Below are 20501 nucleotides of genomic sequence, written 5' to 3' on the forward strand. Positions count from 1 at the left end.
TCTTCCCATTTTTGGATTGGGTTGTTTGTTTTTTTGATATTGAGCTCCATGAGCTGTTTGTATATTTTGGAGATCAATCCTTTGTCTGTTGCTTCATGTGCAAATATTTTCTCTCATTCTGTGGGTTGTCTTTTCATCTTGTTTATGGTTTCCTTTGCTGTGCAAAAGCTTTGAAGTTTAATTAGGTTCCATTTGCTTATTTTTGTTTTTATTTTCATTACTCTAGGAGGTGGGTCATAAAAGATCTTGCTGTGATTTATGTCAAAGAAAACAGAAATATAGATCAATGGTACAGGATAGAAAGCCCAGAGATAAACCCATGCACCTGTGGTCACCTAATCTATGACAAAGGAGGCAAGAACATACAATGGAGAAAAGGCAGCCTCTTCAATAAATGGTGCTGGGAAAACTGGACAGCTACATGAAAAGAATGAAATTAGAACTCTACCTAACACCATACACAAAAATAAACTCAAAATGGATTAAAGATCTTAATGTGTGTTGATTTTTAAAGTGATCTTGTATCCAGCATGCGGATGGACTCTATTTTTTGTTTTAATAGTTTGTGGATTTGTGTGTGTGTGTGTGTGTGTGTGTGTGTTTGTGTGTGTGTGTCATTACATCATCAGTAAATAATCACACACTGTCTCATGCTTTCAATCTACTGCACCTTCTTTTTCTAAAATCACTGAATTGACCAGAATCTCTGTGCTATGTTGAAAAGTAGCAGTGATAGCAGGTACCCATGGCTTACCCCAACTTTAAACAGAATGCATCTAAATTTTCTCCATTATATTTGCTATTTTCTGCAGGTTTTTATTAGATAACCTCATCTCCTTTCTATTCCCAGCGGCTCTTCTTAGTGTAACCCCTCATTATCTCCCCGCAGTATATTGCAGTAGCCTCCTAACTAATTTATCTGCCTCCAGCCTCATCCCCCACAAATTTATATTCTGCATTGTGATCAAGGTAATATTTATGAAGTGTAAATCTGATCATGACTCTACATGCTTAAATTATTCATTAACCCTGCAAAATATATAGAACACACAAGTCCAGGTTCCTGATGAAAAAAGTCAACTCTCCTATATTAAACAGAACTTCATCTTATATAACTTCCTGTTAGTTAGAAGAGTATATGGTCTCAGCAAAATAAAAATACCTTAATGTTTACCACACAAGTCCTGTGCCTCTTTCATGTCTAAATTGTCACTACCCTTCACAGATAACCTTCTGAGGTGGGCTTTCATTAAGATTTCTCTCCACAACTTTTCCCAAGAATCTCCCTACCCCCACATCATGTTATACTTGCATCACCAATGTATCCTCAGATTTCTACTCCACTGCTGACAAAATTCAATTCTCAAAGGATCTTATGTTGTATCCTTATATAAAAGGAAGTCTGTGATTAATTTTCTACAGTCTTATTGAGATATAATTAACATACAGCACTGTATAAGTTTAAGGCATACAGCATAATGTTTTGACTTATATATATTGTGAAATGATTACCACATTAGATTTAGTTAATATCCATCATTTCATATAGATACAATAAAAAGGAAAAGCACAAAAAGGTTTTCTTCTCCTTGTGATGAGAGCTCTTAGGGTTTACTCTCCTAACAACTTTCATATGTGCCATAGAACAGTGTTGACTATAGTCACCGTGCTGTACATTACATCCCCAGTACTTATTTAGCTTATAACTAGAAGTTTGTACCTTTTGACCAGAAAGTCTGTGATTTTGATGTGCAAAGGAATTGAAAAGTGATTGCATCCCAGCCATGAGCTGGTGAGATTTCCCTCCTTCCTACCTTGGTAAGCAACATAGCTTTAAATTCTATGTCTTTGGTCTTATTTTACACAACACCCTCTTTCTAGCTTAAGCTATTTTCACAATCCTCTTTTGCATGTCAAGCTTCTATAATGTCAACATATGGATATTTCCACAACAAGCTATGTTTGGTCAGGCCTCCTGTATTTTCATATGTGTGTTTCCCATGCCTGAACTATTCTTCCCTCTAAAGCCTGTTCTCTTTCAAACCTCAGTTCCTATGTCATTTCTTCCAGGATCTTACAACCCCAGAGACTAAGAGTTCCTTTCTCTGTATAATTTCTCTGTTTTACACATTTCACTGGACTTCTTCTCTGAGACTGTCACACACAACTTGGCCCAGAGGCGGCTTGCAATAGATTTTGATGAATAAATGAAGAATGCATGGATATCTCAACGAGTGTTCCTGAGGCACAGACCCGGCACAGTTCTTGACCCATGATCAGTATTCTGTACATGTTTCCTTCCCCTTGGTTCCCTGGGCAATAGCAGCAGGCTTCTCTCAACCAAAGCTATCCAAGGAAGACCACCAAGAGGACCTTCAGAGGCCAAGCAGCCTCAGTTACTCAGGGACCTACCAAACTGGGTTGTGGAGACATTCAATGCCTCATCAGTCTGTGCATTGCCGGCATCTTTATTACTCTGAGGAACGAGAATAAGGCAGCTCAGTTCAGTCCTGATGCTTTCGCCACTGCTGAGGAGCTCTCATTTTGGAATCATCCAGTTGCAGGAGGTAAGAGCTCAGAGCAGAAAATGCTACCTGGCCTGAATATAGGGCTGGAGGGTGTCCTGAGCAGCACTGCTGTGTGCGAGGGTGTGGAGGCCTGGAGAAGCTATCAAGAGCTAAGAGAGAAAGTTTCTAAGTACACTAGCTTTGAAACAGGAGAAGCAAGCCAGGCATTTTACTAGATGAAGCGTGCGAAAGTGCCTCATTTAATTATCACAAGAGGCCTGCAAAGTCAATATTATTCCCATTTTATAGATGAAGACCCTAGGGCTGAGTGAAGTTAACTCATTTAATGAAGGTTATATAGATGCTAACTTTCTAGGCCAAGTTACAAAATTAGTTCTGGTCTCATTTCAAAGAATTCATTGGGTTTTTTTGTTTTGTGTTTTTTTTTTTTGGTACACGGGCCTCTCACTGTTGTGGCCTCTCCCGTTGTGGAGCGCAGGCTCAGCGGCCATGGCTCACGGGCCCAGCCGCTCCGCGGCATGTGTGATCTTCCCGGACGGGGCACGAACCCGTGTCCCCTGCATCGGCAGGCGGACTCTCGACCACTGCGCCACCAGGGAAGCCCTTCACTGTTTTACAGTTGTCATTTTCTTAACCGTTTTGCAACATACTTTTGTCTGAGGGAAGTGGCTTCTGTTCACACCATCCTCACGGCCACTCTACTCCCCAGTGTACCTTAGCTGGCAGCATATTACGGTGTGATACATAAGCTATTTCTATAAAAGAGGGAACTCAGCAAGCATTTAATGTCAGATGTCATACAAACTGACCACCCACGTCTCACATACCAAGAAGCAGGAACAAGAGCAGTTACACTCTGATGACTGATGTAAAACTACAGAAAAGAGGCAAGAGGTGGTGCGATACTTTTAAAAAAGGATAGCTTTAGTTTAAAAACAACATGAATCAGATTTAGGCAAAACTGTAATTTCTATAATTTGGTGAATAAAAAAGAAATTAAACTTCTATCACATCTAGGTCAAAAAGGTCTTGATTGTCATAATATATTTTTATGTTGCATAGAAATACAAAATTGCTAATTCATTCCAGATTTGCAATAGCAATTTGAAGCTCTCACGTAAAAGAGATATTTGATGTGTTTTGCTTGAACCCAGTGGCAGAACTAAGACCAATGAATGGAAGCTTCAGGGAGCATGATAAAAGAAAACATTCTGGAATAGGTAGAGATGCCCAAAGATGGAATGAGTTGCTTCCAGCGAGATTGTCTCCTCAAAGACATTCAAGAATAAGTGGGACAGCACTTACTGGGGGTATTTCAAGATCAAAGACCCTAGTGAGGCTGGATCAAATGATCTCTGAGGGGCTCTCCCAACCAGTACTTATTTGGTTCTGGAACACTTGAAAGGATTTCCGCTTTCCCTGGTTTTGGTTTAATATCTTACCTTATTTGGAAATTATGTAATATTATATCAGTAATTTATCTTTGCATGTATCCAAGTGCTTTGTTTGTGTCTACAGTCTCCCTCCATCTTGCCCCTCAGTAATGTTACATGTTAGTAGAAGGTCTTTTTACCAGTGCTTACTAGCAGCACTTGATTTATCATGTATTATGGTGAGCTTTAACCATCTTGATGAGCAAGTCTACAGCTAGGCTTTACAAAATATTTATAATATACAAAGTCAAACTTGAAGAATCCAGGAATAAAGTTCTTCTTTAAAAAAAAAACAAAAAACGCATGGTACTTCTATTTTTTGACAGAAATTTGAAATTTATTTCTACTCCCATATTATTGTACATCACCCCAATTCTTATCTTATTTTTGAAAATCTCTGTTTACAACGTTTACAATTGATAAGACTTAGATTCCTCCTTGTTGTTTATTTTCATAGATTCACATAATGTCAAATCTGAAGAAACATAAAACTTTCTTCATCCTACCTTTCATTTGTACAGATGATAAAATTTAAACCCAGAGTATTTAAATGCCATATATAAAGCCATACTTTGCTTTTTAAGCACAGAATGTCATATAGAACTCTATTTTCTAGTTCTTAGTTCATTACCTCTCTCTCCCTCCCCATATTATATATGTCATACATATATATTCTTATTTATTCTTATAAATTATAATTGACATATCAATTGATATAAATGAAGAAAGGTCATAATGACTACAAAGGTTGAGAATTTGGGTCTCTTTATACATTTGTTTTTATTTTATGTTTGCTAGATAATTTTAGAAATATTCAATTCTACTAATGTGTATTTAAGTTTTATTCTGATTCTTTGGGCTTAATTATCGGCAAGGCAAACATTTCTTCTGTTTTAGTTGAGCTTATAATGTAGAGGTGAAGACAGACAGTTTCAATACTAGTGATAAGCACTATGATAGAGGAAGTAGAAGTACATTAAAGAGTTACCTAACATGGGCTTGAGAAGGTTGCGGATGGTGCAAGGAAGGCTTCTGGAGAAAGTGATGGCTAAGTGGAAGACTGAAAAGGTGAATAGCAGTGACCCAAAGAAAGAGGACTAGAGGGAAGGAGAAAAGCACTCCAGAAAGCAAAGCATATGTCTAGTCGCAGAGGTGAGATAGGGAAAGGAACATTCAAGGAACTAAAAGAAGTTAAGTGTAAGTCTGTTAGGGGATTAAGGAAGCAAAGCAAGCGGGCATGAAAATGTATAGAAAGAAGTGAGGCTGGAGAGAGACTCACATAGAATAATGGTAAACAAGCAAACAAAAAATAATGGGGTCACAAGATTTGCACCACAGTTTAAGATTCCTATTGAATTTCATACGCATTTCTTATATGGCTATGCTCCCCCAACTAACCTCAACCCAGCTAGCAATTTTTTATGTTTTTCTGGCTCTATGGATGCTGCTGCTGTCTACCCAGTTGCTCAAGCAAGAATTCTCTGCTTAATTCCCACACCTGATTAGGTCACCAAGACCTTTTTTTTTTTTTTTTTTTGTATCTTCAAATCTTTTACATCTCCATCATCACTACTTGCTTGGTTTACCCTGGTTTATTGCAGCAGCCAGGAGGTCTTCTTGCCCTTCATTTATCCTTTCCCTCGCCAATCCACTCTCAACATAGCACCCGCCTCAGCTGGAGCAGAATGGTGCAGTGGGGAGAACACTGGGATTCAAAAGTGTAGAGTGAAAGATTTGCCACCAAAATTCTGATATATGGTTTAGGGACCAACTTAATATTTATATATGATTGATGTACCCAGCCGAGTACCATATAGGAAACATGAAGACACTGTCTCCCTGATATCTCTTTCCCTCCCTTCAACAGCTTACCCTGCTCCCCCCCCACACATACACATATTCTTCTTTCTAGAAATGCTTGTTGCCAGGACACAGCTTTGAGAAAGAGCCCAAGAACAGCGACTTTTGGCATTGGGTTTAGCAGCAGGAGTAACCTAGATCCTCTCTGTCATTTCTTCCCTATGCTGCTGCCAAACCATCCTAATCGGCTGTAAACATTGTTAGGAAACTGTCAGCAACCTGGAATTGCCAGCTTTCCATAAGTGAGACTGTACTGAAAACAAGGAATGCCCATTGTCCCCTTTGCATTCCAGGACCTCTGGAACCAAAAATGGCAACTAGGAGTTTAAAGAAGATATCAGGAAGATTATTCACACTTTAAATTCCCAGGGATGCTGTTAAGATACACTTTGAATTTCTCATCCTTAAAACATTGTCAAAAAAAAAAAAAAAGCTTTGAGAATAGGTTGATAATACCACTAGTCAAATGATTGCCTTTTGAGCTCTATTTTTCTCTTAATATAGACAAGTTATTTTCTGTGTCTCATGTTCACCCATTCAAATATCAACAACTGAGTTCTTTCTCCCTTTCTGACTCAGAAGGACAGAAGACTAAAATAACACTCTGAAACAACTTCTTGCAGAAGCACTTTGTAACCATGTAAGGTACATTCAGCAAGTAGGATATCATATAAGAAGCTGGCCTCTACTTAGAACTGATCAGGAAACTGTGTTATTTGAAGCCCCACAGCCCATTAATAATTTCAGTGGGAAGACGTTTTACTCTAATTGAGTCATAAGACTGAGTCTAAGCAGATCTTAGTGTTTCTTGAGCTTTTTAGTGCCTGTGCCAAAGTATAAGCCTAGTTTCCATTCTGTGTCTTCATGTTTAATGGATTTTATACTACTGCAGTTTCTGTAATCATACTTGCCACTTTGCCAGAAACAGTACTAGGAAGAAAATTATACTTCCCCCAGAAAATAGATTCTGAGCGTGTAAAAACACATTCTCAATACATTGTTTTTAAAATTTGCAAAATCTGCTCTTTTTAAGTGCCTGAGTTCATGACTTTTGTCAAAAATATAGCTATGGTATTGCTACTACAGTCAGGATACAAAATATTTCCTTCATCCCAACAAGTTCTCATATGTACCTTTGAAGTCAATTGTCTCCTCCCACCCACTGAACCCTGGCAGCCACTGATCGGCTTTCCATCACTGTACTTTTTCCCTTTCCTAGAATTTCATATGAATGGAAGTATAGGACGTGTAATTGTTTGTCTTCCTTTACTTAACAAGATGCTATCGAGGTTCAGGCATGGTATAAATATCAGTAGTTTCTCCCTTTTTATTGCTGAATTGCATTTCATTTTATGGATATTCCAAAATTGTGTGTCCATTCTTGAGTTGATAAATATTTGGGTTGTTTCCAGTTTTTGATTATTATGAATAAAAACCATGAACATTCCCTTACAAGTCTTTGTGTGGGCATATATTTTTATTTTCCATGTGTCAATATCTAGGAGTGAAATTGCTAGGTAGTTTGAAAAGTACGTTTAACTTTGCATTCCCACTAGTTCCAAATCCTTGTCAGCACTTGGTATTGTTAATCTTTTTCATTTTAGTTATTTTAATCGGCATGTAGTGACATCTCATTGTGGTTTTAATTTGTATCTCCCTAATGACTAATAATGTTGAGCATCTTTTCATATGCCTATTGGCCATCTCTATATTTTAGTGAAGTGTCTGTTCAAATTTTTTGCCACTGTTTAATTGGGTTGTTTTCTTATTGATTTGTTCCAATTGATTTTTTTTCTGGTTTGAAAAATAACCGTCCTTGAAATGCTCCCATCAAGGTTTAAGGAACTAGCTGGTGCAGCTTTCCAGGCTAAGCAGTAACACAGCAGCCACCTACAAGAGTGAAAGAATAAAGAAAAGCACCATCTTCAACAACGGAAAGCAGTCAAAAATTCCAGTTTGTGGAGAAAGGTTCTACTTGGAATAATCTAGAAAGCCCCTAAGGAATAATTAGCATTTCCTAGAGAGCAAGTTTGTTTTTCAAGCAGACTAAATGATAACTTCACAAAACCACAGAACCAAGCTGAACTGCTTTGTAGCAGGATTGACAGTTCCTCATGAAGCTCACTTAATTATACTCTATAACACCTTATAGTAATTTCTAAATAATAAAGTGACTTTTTAAAAAAAAGTTATGTTGAAAGTATCTAGTTTTCCCAAAATTTCAACGTTCAGAGAACAGATTTAAAAATTCATCATGCTTCAAGAGCTTTCAATTTTTAGACTACAAAAAACAATGAGAAAAAGAAGTCCTTGCAGCTTAAAAAACACACGCTTGAAATAATACACTACTGAAAACATGTAGAACAAAAAGAAAGTAACAGATAACCCATTATCAGTTAAGAAGATACAGCTTTTTGTTTTGGGCAGTTCCACCAACCAGAGTTTTACATTTCTATTCCATACTACTTACATGCTAGCTATGAAAAATATATGCGAATTCCCAGAACCCCAGAAAACCTCAGCCCACGTGGAGGAAGAACAAGGGCAGATGTCGGGGATATAGGTCCTGGTTGTGGGGAGGATGGACAAGTGCTTGGGGTCGGAATGGGCCTCCGGGTCTGGGTCCTGACTGTGTCCTGCTCGTGGCTAGGACCAGGTGGAGATCGTTGGCGGGGGGCTGGGTCCTTGCCACGGGCCGTACGTGGAGGGGCTGGTCGGGGCCCGGATCTGGGTCCTCCTGGTCGTAGGTGCGGGTAGGGGGTCGTGGGTCACGGTGGATTGCGAGTCGGTGGTCCGGGTCTTGGTAGGGGCCGTGGTCGGGGTCCGGGTCGCGACGGCCAGGCTGCACCCCCGCCCCCCGGCCCCGGCCCCGGCCCCGTCCCCGGCTCCACTCATACGCGCCGCAGCTGCAGCGGCGGCGCCCAGCAGCTTTGGAACACGCCGTCCACGTACACGCCATTCTTGCCGAGGCAGCGCAGGTAGAAGTCGCCGCCCGCGTCGGGCCCGGGCTGCGCCGACGGCCCCGGGGCCGCCCCGCCATGGCCGCCGCCGCCCGGGGGCGTGAAGATCTCGAAGTGGCGCCGCGAGATGAAGTTCCAGTGGCCCATGCTCACGTCCGCCGAGCCGTGCGACGAGTTTCGCCCGATGGTCACCGAGCGCTTCTTCGCCAGGTACTCGAACTCGCGGCCCTCGAGGCGCGCCACTGCCCAACCGCCCGGCGGGGACCCGCCGCCCGCGGAAGGCCCGCCCGCGCCCGGCAGTGCCGCAGCCGCCGCCGCCGCCATGGGCCTGCAAGGGCGCGGGCCGCCTTCCAACGCCGCCGCGGAGCTGAGGGCCGAGCGAGGCCGCCGGCCGGCGAGCGACGGAGCCCCAATTGATTTTTTAAGTTAAAAACATGTATGTACATGTGCAATTAGGTTTACTTTTTTAGATAAAATACAAGAATTTGAGTCTTAAATGATTACTGGATAACCCCGTTTTTCAGTCACTGTCATGTTACTTATTTGTATTGCATATCAAATTATTTTTAGTATTTATTGTAGGAAATTTAAAACTTATAAGAAGTAAACAGAATAGTATAATAGTATAGTGAAATCTCTTGGACCCATTGGCTACAATTATCAACACCCGCCATTATTTTCTCTATGCTGTCATTCATTATCTGTCCACCACTTTATCAGTAGTAGTAGTAGCAGCAGCAGTAGTAGTGGTAGTAGTAGTATTTTAATTTCTTTTTCGTTGATGTAAATTCATATACTAAAATATATAAATATTAGATATACAGTTCTGAAAAATGGATAAAACTGAGTAATCCACAATCCACAGCTCTATCATAATGTGGGGTATTCCTGTCTCCCTAGAAATTTTTGTTGTGTCCCAGTCCAGTCACATTCCCTTCATCCCAACCCAGGCAAATAGTATTCTGATTTTCTTCTCACTTTACGTAAGTTTTGCCGGTTCTAAAACTTAACATAAATGCAATCATTCAGCATGTACTGTTTGTATATGTCCTTCTTTCTCTCCGCACATTATTTGGGAGAGTCATCCATGTTACTGAGTGAATCAACAAGTCATTCATTATTGTTGAGTAGTGCTCTGTTTTATGGGTATACAATAGTTTGTTTATTTTTCTGCAGATGTACATTTGGACTTACAGTTTTTGGCTAATGTGATTAAAGCAGCCGTGAACATTTTCATCTAAGTCTTTATGTGGACATATGAGTTCATTTTTCTTAGGTAAATACCTAGGAGTGGAATGCTGGGTCAAAGAGCAGGCAGTTTAAAAGAAACGGCCAAACCTTTTTTCAAAATGGTTATACCATTTTACATTTCTGCCAGCAATGTATGAGAGTTCCAGTTGCTCCAGGTCCTTGCAATCTGTGTTGTTAGTCTTTTATATTTTAGCCATTTTGCTGGGTATTTAGTGATATCGTTTTAATTTACATTGCCCTGATCATTTTCCATGCCGAATACTTTTTCATATCTTTATTGACCATTTGGTAACTTAATTTGTGATGTGTCTGTTCACATCTTTTGCCCATATTTTTATTGGGTTAATTTTGCTTTATTATTGAGTCGTGGAATTCTGAATATATGCTGGATACAAGTCCTTTGTCAGATATGTTTTGTGAATATACGTTTTCGAATACTTTTCTCCTATATGTGGCTTGTCTATTCATGTTCTTTATGTTTCTAACAGTAATGATAATATTCTTGTATGTAGTCTTCTAAAAGCTATGTAGATTCAGCTTATTTATTTATTTATTTATTTTTGGCTGTGTTGGGTCTTCGTTTCTGTGCGAGGGCTTTCTCTAGTTGCAGCAGTCAGGAGTCACTCTTCATCGCGGCGTGCGGGCCTCTCACTATCGCGGCCTCTCTTGTTGCAGAGCACAGGCTCCAGACGCGCAGGCTCAGTAGTTGTGGTGCACGGGGCCTAGTTGCTCCGCGGCATGTGGGATCTTCCCAGACCAGGGCTCGAACCCGTGTCCCCTGCATTGGCAGGCAGATTCTCAATCACTGCGCCACCAGGGAAGCCCCCTAGATTCAGTTTTTATGTTTAGATCTATGATCCATAACAGATTAAGTCTTATGTATGGTGTGAGAAAGGGGGGGATGGATTTTTGTTTATTTGTTTCTTGTGAATATTCAATTGTCCCAGCACCATTTGTTGAGAAGACTGTCCTTTCCTCATTGAATTGAGTTGGCACCTATATTGAAAGTCAATTTTCTATATAATATGGGTTCACTTGGACCCTCTATTTTATTCCATTGATCTATTGTCTGTCTTTATGACAGTGCCATGCTATCTTGATCAATATAACTTATAGTAAGTCTTGAAGTCATGAGTACAAGACTTCTAGCTTTTTTGCTTTTCTTTTTCCCAAGATTGTTTTGAAAATTCTAGATTCTTTGCATATTCATATACATTTTTATACAAGTTTATCAATTTATATAAAAGCGTCTGCTGGGATTCTGACTGAGATTATATGCAATCTATAGATTAATTTTGGAGAAATGGACATCTTTAAAATATTGCATCTTTCAAGATATAGATACGTCTCTTCATTTCTTTCAGCAATGTTCCATGGTTTTAAAAATAAAGGTTTTGGGCCTTCCCTGGTGGTGCAGTGGTTAAGAATCTGCCTGCCAATGCAGGGGACACGGGTTTGAGCCCTGGTCCAGGAAGATCCCACATGCTGCAGAGCAACTAAGCCCATGTGCCACAACTACTGAGCCTGTGTTCTAGAACCCATGAGCCACAACTACTGAGCCCACGTGCCACAACTAACGAAGCCCGCACGCCTAGAGCCCATGCTCCGCAACAAGAGAAGCCATGGCAAGGAAAAGCTCATGCACCGCAAAGAAGAGTAGCCCCCTCTTGCCGCAACTAGAGAAAACCTGCACATAGCAACAAAGACCCAACGGAGCCAAAATAAATAAATTAATAAATAAATAAAAATAAAGGTTTTGTGTGACTTTTAAAAATATATTCCTATGCACTTTATAAATAGTTTTATATAATTGTAAAAGGAATTTAATTGTTTTTTTTCTTTTCCAGTTGTTTGCTTCTAGTATATAGAAATATAATTGTTTGTATATTGTCTTGGTAACCTCAGGTCTTGTGAACCTCAGTTATTAGTTTGAGAACCTTTTTTTATTGCTATTAATTCCTTAGATTTTTTTGTTGTTGTTGTTTTTACAAAAAGCTATCAGATTGTCTCTGAATAGGATGGTTTAACTTTTTTCCTTTCCAATCCATATGCATTTTTTCCCCCTTTTTTCTTCACTTATTGTGATGGCCAGGTCCTCCAAAAAATGTTGAATAGAAATGCTAAGAGCCATCATGCATAAATTCCAATCTTAGGGAGAATATTAGGTATGATTTAAGTTGCAGATTTTTCATAGATGTCATTTCTCAGAATGAAGAAATTGTGGTTTATTCCAAGCATCCTAGCAGATTTTCTTTTCCTGTGTCATGAATGGGTTTTATATTTGGTCACATGTTTTGGCTTTATGTATCAAAATAATGATATTCAACACATCACAGGATTTTCTTCTTTTATTTGGCACTATAGTGGATTTCATTGATTGCTTTTAAGTGTTAAAACAATCTTGAATTACTTGGATAAATACCACTTGGCCATGATACATTATCATTTTTCAGAAAATATTGCATTTTCTTTACTAATATTTTGTTAAAGATTTTTGCACTATGTTTATAAGGGCTGATGCTCTATAGTTGTTTTGTAATGTCTTTGTAAGGTTTTCCTATCAGGATTGTAATAGCTTCATGAAATTAGTTTGGAAATATTTTCTCCTCCTCTATTATCTGGAATAATGTAAGATTAGTATTATTTTTCACTGAATGTTTCACAGAATTCATTAGTGAAATATTGATACAGAGAGTGGTTCTATCAGAATAAAATTTTAAGGATGAATTTTCTAAATTTGTTCTGGAGTTCCTGGAATTGGCTCTCTAGTCTGATTAGATTTAAAGACATTAATAACTCTATTTCCACTATTGAAGTGAGTGTTGATAGTTCATGGTGTGATCTGGTTGTATAGGTATCACTGTTGAGTACTCCTAAAAAGGATGAGACCAGGGATTCAAATTCCCAGCTCAAGTGTTCACAGATGACCTGAAAGCTTCTACCTGTTCCCTAAAGGAGACCCTTATCTCCTATAGCTGAGGGCTAAAATTTCTGAAAAATCAAACCCAAAAATCTCACCCTGCAACTGACTGAATTACAATACAAGGGTGTCTACAATTAAAGTGAGGACTTTGATTGGGATGGAACGGTATTGTGAAAGTTGGAATAGGCTATATTGGGAGACCCTGATGAAGTGGAAACATTGAGCCCTAAATTCTGATGAATCTTCTCTGCCAGTGGAAACAGTCTTTCCAGCCATGGTGGAAGTGGCCTCTCTACCCAACCTGAAAGGATCAACTCCAGATTGCCTGAGGAGACCATAATGGCCTCCCCTGAGGCAGTCGCCATGCAAAACAATGCTGATTCTCCTCAGGATACACCCCTGCCGCCTTTCTTTTCTTCTAGACCTAACTAGACTTAAGTCCCAGCAGGCCCCTAAAGGTGAGGTACAAATTGTGACCTGTGAAGAGGTACAACACACTCCAAAAGAACTGCTTGAGTTTTCTAACTTAAACAGACACTAGCTCTGAACTGATATTAATTCCAGGAGACCCAAAATATCACTGTGGTCCGCTAGTCAGAGTAAGGATTATGGAGGTCAGGTCTACTGCACAGTGGGCAGGCATAGCGTGACCCTGAACCCACCCTGCAGTTATTTTCCCAGTTCCAAAATGCATAATTTGAATAGACATACTCATCAGATGGCAGCACCCCCACATTGGTTCTCTCATCTGTGGAGTGAGCACTACCCTGGTGGGAAAAGCAGAGTGGAAACCACTGAAACTGCCTCTACCTAGGAAAATGGTAAGCCAAAAGCAGTACTCTGTTGCTAGAAGGATTGCAGAGATAAGCACCACCATTAATACACGGGTAGCGATTCCTACCACATCCTCATTCAACTTGCCTATTCAGCTGATGCAGAAGACAGACACATTTTGCCGCATAACTGTAGATTATCATAAACTTAATCAGATCATGACTGCAACTGCAGCTGCAGCACCAGATGTGGTGTTTTTTTTTTTTACAACACAGGGAATATAGCCAATGTTCTATAATAACTTTAAATAGAGTATAATCTATAAAAATATTGAATGATACACAAAGAAAAGAATATATCTACCGCTTGATAAAGCAAATGCCATTTCCCCCTTAAGTTTTTGTTTATTTATTTTTTACACCTTTATTGGAGTATAATTGCTTTACAATGGTGTGTTAGTTTCTGCTTTATAACAAAGTGAATCAGTAATACATATACATATGTTCCCATATCTCTTCCCTCTTGCATCTCCCTCCCTCCCACCCTCCCTATCCCACCCCTCCAGGCGGTCACAAAGCACCGAGCTATCTCCCTGTGCTATGCGGCTGCTTCACACTAGCTATCTATTTTACGCTTGGTAGTGTATATATGTCCATGCCTCTCACTCACTTTGTCACAGCTTACCCTTCCCCCTCCCCATATCCTCAAGTCCATTCTCTAGTAGATCTGTGTCTTTATTCCTGTCTTACCCCTACGTTCTTCATGACATTTTTTTCTTAAATTCCATATATATGTGTTAGCATACGGTATTTATCTTTCTCTTTCTGACTTACTTCACTCTGTATGACAGACTCCAAGTCCATCCACCTCATTACAAATAGCTCAATTTCGGTTCTTTTTATGGCTGAGTAATATTCCATTGTATATATGTGCCACATCTTCTTTATCCATTCATCTGATGATGGACACTTAGGTTGTTTCCATCTCCTGGCTATTGTAAATAGAGCTTCAATGAACATTTTGGTACATGACCCTTTTTGAATTATGGTTTTCTCAGGGTATATGCCCAGTAGTGGGATTGCTGGGTCATATGTAACTTCTATTTGTAGTTTTTTAAGGAACCTCCATACTGTTCTCCATAGTGGCTGTACCAATTCACATTCCCAACAGCAGTGTAAGAGTGTTCCCTTTTCTCCACACCCTCTCCAGCATTTATTGTTTCTAGATTTTTTGATGATGGCCATTCTGACTGGTGTGAGATGATATCTCATTTTAGTTTTGATTTGCATTTCTCTAATGAGTAATGATGTTTAGCATTCTTTCATGTGTTTGTTGGCAGTCTGTATATCTTCTTTGGAGAAATGTCTATTTAGGTCTTCTGCCCATTTTTGGATTGGGTTGTTTGTTTTTTTGTTATTGAGCTGCATGAGCTGCTTGTAAATTTTGGAGATTAATCCTTTGTCAGTTGCTTCATTTGCAAATATTTTCTCCATTCTGACGGTTGTCTTTTGGTCTTGTTTATGTTTTACTTTGCTGTGTAAATAAGTTTCATTAGGTCCCATTCGTTTATTTTTGTTTTTATTTCCATTTCTCTAGGAGGTGGGTCAAAAAGGATCTTGCTGTGATATATGTCATAGAGTGTTCTGCCTATGTTTTCCTCTAAGAGTTTGATAGTTTCTGGCCTTACATTTAGGTCTTTAATCCATTTTGAGCTTATCTTTGTGTGTGGTGTTAGGGAGTGATCTAATCTCATACTTTTACATGTACCTGTCCAGTTTTCCCAGCACCACTTATTGAAGAGGCTGTCCTTTCTCCACTGTACATTCCTGCCTCCTTTATCATAGATAAGGTGACCATATGTGCATGGGTTTATCTCTGGGCTTTCTATCCTGTTCCATTGATCTGTCTTTCTGTTTTTGTGCCAGTACCATACTGTCTTGATTACTGTAGCTTTGTAGTATAGTCTGAAGTCAGGGAGCCTGATTCCTCCAGCTCCGTTTTTCATTCTCAAGATTGCTTTGGCTATTCGGGGTCTTTTTGTGTTTCCATACAAATTGTGAAATTTTTTGTTCTAGTTCTGTGAAAAATGCTAGTGGTAGTTTGATAGAGATTGCATTGAATCTGTAGATTGCTTTGGATAGTAGTAGTGTCATTTTCACAATGTTGATTCTTCCAATCCAAGAACATGGTATATCTCTCCATCTGTTTGTATCATCTTTAATTTCTTTCATCAGTATCATAATTTTCTGCATACAGGTCTTTTGTCTCCTTAGGTAGGTTTATTTGTAGATATTTTATTCTTTTTGTTGCAGTGGTAAATGGCACTCTTTTCTTGATTTCACTTTCAGATTTTTCATCTTTAGTGTATAGGAATGTCAGAGATTTCTGTACATTAATCTTGTATCCTGCTACTTTACCAAATTCATTGATTATGTCTAGTAGTTTTCTGGTAGCTTCTTTAGGATTCTCTATGTATAGTATCATGTCATCTGCAAACAGTGACAGCTTTACTTCTTCCTTTCCAATTTTGATTTCTTTTATTTCCTTTTCTTCTCTGACTGCTGTGGCTAAAACTTCCAAAAGTATGTTGAATAAGAGTGGTGAGAGTGGGCAACCTTGTCTTATTCCTGATCTTAGTGGAAATGCTTTCAGTTTTTCACCATTGAGGACGATGTTGGCTGTGGGTTTGTGTCACATATGGCCTTTATTATGTTGAGGAAATTTCACTCTATGCCTGCTTTCTGCAGGGTTTTTATCATAAATGGGTGTTGAATTTTGTCGAAAGCTTTCTCTGCATCTATTAAGATGACCATATGGTTTTTCTCCTTCAATTTGTTAATATGTTGTATCACATTGATTGAATTGCGTATATTGAAGAATCCTTGCATTCCTGGAATAAACCCCACTTGATCATGGTGGACGACCCTTTTAATGTGCTGTTGGATTCTGTTTGCTAGTATTTTGTTGAGGATTTTTGCATCTATGTTCATCAGTGATATTGGCCTGTAGTTTTCTTTCTTTGTGACATCCTTGTCTGGTTTTGGTATCAGGGTGATGGTGGCCTCATAGAATGAGTTTGGGAGTGTTCCTCCCTCTGCTATATTTTGGAAGAGTTTGAGAAGGATAGGTGTTAGCTCTTCTCTAAATGTTTGATAGAATTCACCTGTTAAGCCATCTGGTCCTGGGCTTTTGTTTGTTGGAAGATTTTTAATCGCAGTTTCAATTTCAGTGTTTGTGATTGGACTGTTCATATTTTCTGTTTCTTCCTGATTCGGTCTTGGCAGGTTGTGCATTTCTAAGAATTTGTCCATTTCTTCCAGGTTGTCCATTTTATTGGCATAGAGTTGCTTGTAGTAATCTCTCATGATCTTTTGTATTTTTGCAGTGTCAGTTGTTTCTTCTCCTTTTTCATTTCTAATTCTTTTGATTTGAGTCTTCCCCCTTTTTTTCTTGATGAGTCTGGCTAATGGTTTATCAGTTTTGTTTATCTTCTCAAAGAACAGCTTTTACTTTTATTGATCTTTGCTATCATTTCCTTCATTTCTTTTTCATTTATTTCTGATCTGATTATTATGATTTCTTTCCTTCTGCTAACTTTGGGGCTGTTTTATTCTTCTTTCTCTAATTGCTTTAGGTGCAAGGTTAGGTTGTTTATTCGCGATCTTTCCTGTTTCTTAAGGTAGGATTGTATTACTATAAGCTTCCCTCTTAGAACTGCTTTTGCTGCATCCCATAGGTTTTGGGTTGTCGTGTCTCCATTGTCATTTGTTTCTAGGTATTTTTTGATTTCCTCTTTGATTTCTTCAGTGATCACTTCATTATTAAGTAGTGTATTGTTTAGCCTCCATGTGTTTGTATTTTTTACAGATCCGTTCCTGTAACTGATATCTAGTCTCATAGCATTGTGGTCGGAAAACATACTTGATACAATTTCAATTTTCTTAAATTTACCAAGGCTTGATTTGTGACCCAAGATATGATCTATCCTGGAGAATGTTCCATGAGCACTTGAGAAAAATGTGTATTCTGTTGTTTTTGGATGGAATGTCCTATAAATATCAATTAAGTCCATCTTGTTTAATGTATCATTTAAAGCTTGTGTTTCCTTATTTATTTTCATTTTGGATGATCTGTCCTTTGGTGAAAGTGGGGTGTTAAAGTCCCCTACTATGAATGTGTTACTGTCAGTTTCCCCTTTTATGGCTGTGAGTATTTGCCTTATGTATTGAGGTGCTCCTATGTTGGGTGCATAAATATTTACAATTGTTATATGTTCTTCTTGGATCGATCCCTTTATCATTATGTAGTGTCCTTCTTTGTCTCTTCTAATAGTCTTTATTTTAAAGTCTATTTTGTCTGATATGAGAATTGCTACTCCAGCTTTATTTTTGTTTCCATTTGCATGGAATATCTTTTTCCATCCCGTCACTTTCAGTCGGTATGTGTCCCTAGGTCAGAAGTGGGCCTCTTGGAGACAGCATATATATAAGTCATGTTTTTGTATCCATTCAGCCAATCTGTATCTTTTGGTGGGAGCATTTAATCCATTTACATTTAAGGTAATTATCAATATGTATGTTCCTATTCCCATTTTCTTAATTGTTTTGGGTTTGTTATTATAGGTCTTTTCCTTCTCTTGTGTTTCTTGCCTAGAGAAGTTCCTTTAGCATTTGTTGTAAAGCTGGTTTGGTGGTGCTGAACTCTCTCAGCTTTTGCTTGTCTGTAAAGGTTTTAATTTCTCCATCAAATCTGAATGAGATCCTTGATGGGTAGAGTAATCTTGGTTGTAGGTTTTTCCCTTTCATCACTTTAAATATGTCCTGCCCGTCCCTTCTGGCTTGCAGAGTTTCTCCTGAAAGATCAGCTGTTAACCTTATGGGGATTCCCTTGTGTGTTATTTGTTGTTTTTCCCTTGCTGCTTTTAATGTTTTCTTTGTATTTAATTTTTGACAGTTTGATTAATATGTGTCTTGTCATATTTCTCCTTGGATTTATCCTGTATGGGGCTCTCTGTGCTTCCTGGACTTGATTAACTATTTCCTTTCCCATATTAGGGAAGTTTTCAACTATAATCTCTTCAAATATTTTCTCAGTCCCTTTCTTTCTCTCTTCTTCTTCTGGAACCCCTATAATTCGAATGTTGGTGCATTTAATGTTGTCCCAGAGGTCTCTGAGACTGTCCTCAGTTCTTTTCATTCTTTTTTCTTTTTTCTGCTCTACAGTAGTTATTTCCACTATTTTATCTTCCAGGTCACTTATCCGTTCTTCTGCCTCATTTATTCTGCTATTGATCCCTTCTAGAGTATTTTTAGTTTCATTTATTGTGTTGTTCATCGTTGCTTGTTTCATCTTTAGTTCTTCTAGGTCCTTGTTAAATGTTTCTTGCATTTTCTGTATTCTCTTTCTGAGATTTTGGATCATCTTTACTATCATATTGTGATTTCTTTTTCAGGTAGACTGCCTATGTCCTCTTCATTTGTTAGGTCTGGTGGTTTTTATCTTGCTCCTTCATCTGCTGTGTGTTTTTCTGTCTTCTCATTTTGCTTATCTTACTGTGTTTGGGGTCTCCTTTTTGCAGGCTGCAGGTTCGTAGTTCCCATTGTTTTGGGTGTCTGTCCCCAGTGGCTAAAGTTGGTTCAGTGGCTTGTGTAGGCTTCCTGGTGGAGGGGACTAGTGCCTGTGTTCTGGTGGATGAGGCTGGATCTTGTCTTTCTAGTGGGCAGGTCCATGTCTGGTGGTGTGTTTTGGGGTGTCTGTGGACTTATTCTGATTTTAGGCCACCTCTCTGCTAATGGGTGGGGTTGTGTTCCTGTCTTGCTAGTTCTTTGGCATAGGGTGTCCAGCACTGTAGCTTGCTGGTCGTTGAGTGAAGCTGGGTGCTGGTGTTGAGATGGAGATCTCTGGGAGATTTTTGCCGTTTTATATTACGTGGAGCTGGGAGGTCTCTTGTGGACCAGTGTCCTGAAGTTGGCTCTCCCACCAGCACTGACTCCTGGCTGCAGCACCAAGAGCCTTTCATCCACACGGCTCAGAATAAAAGGGAGAAAAAGAAGGAAGGAAGGAAGGGAGGAAGGAAGGAAGGGATGGAGGGAGGGAGGGAGGAAGGAAGGGAGGAAGGAAGGAAGGGAAAGAGAAAGAAAGAAAGGAGAAAGAGGATAAAATAAAATAAAGTTATTAAAATAAATAATTATTAAGAAAATAATTTTTTTAAAAAACAAAAAACGGACGGATAGAACCCTAGGACAAATGGTGAAAGCAAAACTATACAGACAAAATCTGACACGGAAGCATACACATACACAGTCACAAAAAGAGGCAAAGGGGAAAAAATAATAAATCTTGCTCTCAAAGTCCACCTCCTCAATTTGGGATGATTCGTTGTCTATTCATGTATTCCACAGATGCAGGGTACATCAGGTTGATTGTGGAGATTTAATCTGCTGCTTCTGAGGCTGCTGGGAGAGATTTCCCTTTATCTTCTTTGTTCGCACAGTTCCCGGGGTTCAGCTTTGGATTTGGCCCCGCCTCTGCTTTTAGGTCGCCAGAGGGTGTCTGTTCTTCGCTCAGACAGGACGGGGTTAAAGGAGCCGCTGATTGGGGGGCTCTGGCACACTCAGGCCGGGGGAAGGGAGGGATACGGGGTGCCGGGCGAGCCTGCAGCGTCAGAGGCCGGCATGACGTTGCACCAGCCTGAAGTGCGCCGTGCGTTCTCCCGGGAAGTTGTGCCTGGATCCCGGGACCCTGGCAGTGGCGGGCCGCACAGGCTTCCTGG

The 20501-nt window shown here is 39.4% G+C and overlaps 2 pseudogenes; one reads left to right on the forward strand and one right to left on the reverse strand.

Annotated features, from left to right (window-relative positions):
* Nucleotides 1-8712: 8712 nt before the first annotated feature.
* Nucleotides 8713-12430, reverse strand: LOC149750206 (forkhead box protein K2 pseudogene; annotated as a pseudogene).
* On the forward strand, nt 9104-14120 carry LOC149750207 (uncharacterized; annotated as a pseudogene).
* The last annotated feature ends 6381 nt before the right edge of the window (nt 14121-20501 follow it).

The sequence above is a fragment of the Delphinapterus leucas genome, chromosome 2, assembly GCF_059928025.1.
Source record: "Delphinapterus leucas isolate spDelLeu-1000000601 "Yukka" chromosome 2, BTC_Dleu_Yukka2, whole genome shotgun sequence".
Lineage (NCBI taxonomy): Eukaryota > Metazoa > Chordata > Mammalia > Artiodactyla > Monodontidae > Delphinapterus > Delphinapterus leucas.